This window comes from Medicago sativa, chromosome 4 (genome assembly GCF_051527215.1).
Source record: "Medicago sativa cultivar Bolivia chromosome 4, Bolivia_mono, whole genome shotgun sequence".
Taxonomy (NCBI): Eukaryota; Viridiplantae; Streptophyta; class Magnoliopsida; order Fabales; family Fabaceae; genus Medicago; species Medicago sativa.
In genome coordinates this window covers 39,018,634-39,022,382 of record NC_140752.1, presented here as the reverse complement: position 1 = coordinate 39,022,382, position 3,749 = coordinate 39,018,634, and the positions used below count along the sequence as shown (strand labels likewise).

The 3,749-nt window shown below is 39.5% G+C and overlaps 1 non-coding gene and 1 pseudogene across 1 annotated transcript; one reads left to right on the top strand and one right to left on the bottom strand.

Annotated features, from left to right (window-relative positions):
* Positions 1 to 750: 750 nt before the first annotated feature.
* Positions 751 to 1,998, bottom strand: LOC146929299 (uncharacterized; annotated as a pseudogene).
* A 1,348-nt stretch (positions 1,999 to 3,346) lies between these two features.
* On the top strand, positions 3,347 to 3,453 carry LOC146929298 (small nucleolar RNA R71). Its single transcript, XR_015009067.1, has one exon. It is a non-coding gene; the product is annotated as a small nucleolar RNA R71 (small nucleolar RNA).
* Positions 3,454 to 3,749: the final 296 nt, after the last annotated feature.

Sequence of the window (3,749 nt, the reverse complement as noted above, 5' to 3'; positions counted from 1 at the left end):
CTTTCCTCCACATGTTGGTGCCATTCTCCCGCCCCATTTTAACTTTAACAATTAAGAATAAAACAATAAGGCACAATTAATTATTTTCCCACACAAAATTATACTACTTTTACTATAAAGACTTTAAAGGGTCTAAGTTAACACTAAAGATAGAACATGCTCCTTAAAATACCTACTCATACATTTACTCAAAGATTGCAACCGGGTGCTTTTCTCATTGGAGAATTTTCACAATAAAACATGATGTGGGTATAGTGAGAACACTAAAAACACAAGAAATTACTTTTATGCACAAGAAACAACCTTTAAAGAAGAGACAAAACAAAAAAATTTATGCCATATTTTACATTAAATACAAGCTACTTAATCATGCCTTTCGCTATAAAAACAATACAAAAGAATAAAGTTCAAGGGAGTTTGGAACACTACGACTCTAGACACTTTATTAGGCCCCCCCCCCCACTTAGGGGAAGCATTGTCCTCAATGATTCAAAGAAAAGAAAATTAAAGAGAAGAAGAGGAAGGAGTAGAAGAAAGAGAGGAAGGAGTAGGAGAGGAAGGAGAAGAGAGAAGGGAAGAGAGGAAGAGGAAAGCTCACAATTTATTGGGGTCCATAAGGAGGACCTTGGAGATGAAGGTGTTGCATCATCCGGCGGAGCATCTCATTGTTTTCTTATGTTAAGCGGTTGCCCTGTTGAACATCATTTCGAAGCCCGGAGATTTCAACACCTTGCCTTTGTTGCTTGGTGCTCATCCTCTCAATCTCAGCTTGCATCCATGCCCATCTTTCATTTTCATGTAGCTCACCGGCTTCATGGTCATGGTGCTCCTAGCACCGTCTCCTTCATCATGGTCTTGCTCTTCATGTACTTGGTCATTATCAACATACAATAAATTTTCTTCCATCTCGATGCTAGTCCGAGATGGGTTAGGAAGTAGAAGCAAGATAGGCACATTTAGATTGAGTTTGTATTTCATGGGTGGACGATGTTTTATGAAATTCATTGCAATGAGGGTTTCTATGTTCAACCTATTGTTTCCCTCAATTTTGTTTATCCCCTCATCTTCACCCACTCCAAATTGCCTAGCTATGTATGTGATAATTCCACCTACCACTATCTCTCCCTTTCCGGCAGGCCTAGTACCTACATGGTCAAGGTAATCAAGCAAATAGAAACAAGTGTTCACGGGGAGGTTATAAAGCATTGCCCATAACAAGAAGAGTTCATCCATCCTTGTGTTCCCTAACTCGGTTCTACCCCAAATATTGCAAGCCATAACCCTCTGAAGGTACCTAAGCATGGGATTATGAATGTTACTAGCTTTGTTGGATCTAGAGACAAATTGCCTAAGGCCGGTGATACGCTCCCAAAAGACAGCGGGTTGATAGTCAACCAACTTTAAACTTTGGTCCCAAGAATCATGTATATACCCCTCATTTGCAAAGCCTAAAGCATCACAAAAGTGCTGAAGAGACATATCATAATCAACATTCATTAGCCGGAAAACAACTCTATGGTTAGGGTTATCATAGTTTAACCTATCCTTAGTGAAATTAATAGAACTTAGAAACTCATAGGTGAAGTTCTCATAACCCCTCATAGGTCTTAACATCTCAATCCAACCTAGGTTTCCTAACAACTTATAAACATCATCCCTAATCCCTAGCACATTCAAACTATAAGAATCAGGATACCTAGATGGATGCAAGGGTTTAGAAGTTAGAATTTTTTACCTATCCCTTTGCTTGTTGTCTTTGAACTTGATTCCATGATTCTTTTCTTGTGCTTGCTTCTTTGAGGGAGGTCCTCCGGAAGAGCTTGCTGGTTCTTTACCACTTCTCCTTGAAGCCATTGTCCTTGACCTTGAGTTGACTTTGTGTGGTTTGGTGAAGGTTAGGGTTTGAAAAGAATTTTGGTGGAAAAGGTTGATTTTGGTTTGGGTTTGATGTTTGAGTAAGGTTTAGGAGTTTAGTTGTGGAGTTTGGTGATGAATTTGTAGGTTAAGATTAATGGAATGAGGGTTTTGGTGAATTATGGGTTTGAGTGGATGAAAGTTGTTTTTGATTGGTGGGTTGTGTTTAGGATGAAGTTTGTGATTGATTGGTGAGAGAATTGAGTGAGATATGAAGGTTTGAAGTTGGATGGTTATGGAGGTTTAGAGAGAAGTTTGAAAGATGAAAGAGGGTTGTTTTTGAGAATGAGGAAGAAGGAAAGAAAATTTTGGTGTTATAGGCTGCAGACATCGGGCACTAGTATCCTTAGCCAAGGCTATTGTCTTATTGTGCTCTATGGGCTCTTTATTTGAAAAAAATTTCTTTAAAAACTTAGCATATAGAGGCATCCGAGACAAAGCTTCAGCAAAGGGAAGTTTAATGCAAATCTTCCTAAGTATGTTAACAAATTTTTCAAACTTACCCTCCAATTTTAGCTTAGCAAGATTTAAAGGGGATGGAGTTTTGTTCTCATCAAGTGGTTTCACATTTTCTATCACAGTTTTATCACCTAAGAGCTTGACACTTTCTTTCCCAATGTTTTTAACCTTCGCAAAAGTTTCGCCTAACTTATTACCCCCAAAAGATATGACATTAACTTGGGCTTTGGGATTGGCTTCGGTTTGACCAGGAAAGACTCCCGGTGTTTGGGAAGAGGCAGCCACTTGTTGGGCTACTTGGGCAATTTGGGTTTTAAGCATTTTAGAGTGAGTAGCGATAGAATCAACTTTGGTATTGAGCTTGGTAAGAAAATCGTTCAGAAATCCAGTTTGGTTTTTAAGTTCTTGAAGTTGTTTGTTTTGGTTGGCAATTGAATTTTCCAACAAAATTTCCAAATTAAATTTCTGAGCGAATCTCTGGTTGTTTGCATAGCCAGGTGGTGCTACTTTTCCATAGGGATTTTGATTTTTATAAAAGTTTTGATTTTGTCTCATCCCTTGGTTGTATTGAGCATAATTCATTTGCTCAACACTAATAATAGCACTACCTAGTTGGCAATCAACACCAACATGACCAGTTATACCACAGATTTCACAAGAAGAAGATGCAGGAGTAGAAGAAATAGCACTAACATTGAATTTTTCGAAATTTTCAGTTAATGCATCAATTTTAGCAGCAAGGTGATCATAGTTAGAGACTTCGTACATACCTGCCTCCTTTTTGGAGGATGAAGAACTGGTGATGGCTCTCTCGTCAGTCCACTTGTAATGATTTTGAGCCATATCTTCAATTAAGGCGTATGCCTCCGTGTAGTTCTTGTTCATTAGAGCTCCACCTGCAGCTGCATCAACAGACATCTTAGTGGTATAAGACAAGCCATTATAAAAGGTGTGGACTATGAGCCAACTCTCTAGACCATGGTGGGGACAAAGTCTAAGCATTTCCTTGAAACGCTCCCATGCATCATAGAGAGACTCCCCATCTTCTTGATTGAACCGAGTAATTTGGTCCCTTAGTTTAGCAGTTTTGGATGGGGGAAAGAACCAGGCAAGGAATGGTTGCCTCATCTAATCCCATGAGGTAATGGAACCGACTTCGAGGGAATGGAACCAAGCGCTAGCTCTATCCCTTAAGGAAAAGGGAAAGAGATGAAGTCTTACGACCTCTTGGTTCTCCTTCATGGTTCCACTAATTCGTAGGAAAACAGCGATGTGAAGATTGGGATCCTCGGTGGGGGATCCCGAAAATTGGTTTTGCTGCACCAAGTTAAGTAGGGCAGGCTTAATTTCAAAATTGTCATCCTCAACCATTGGGT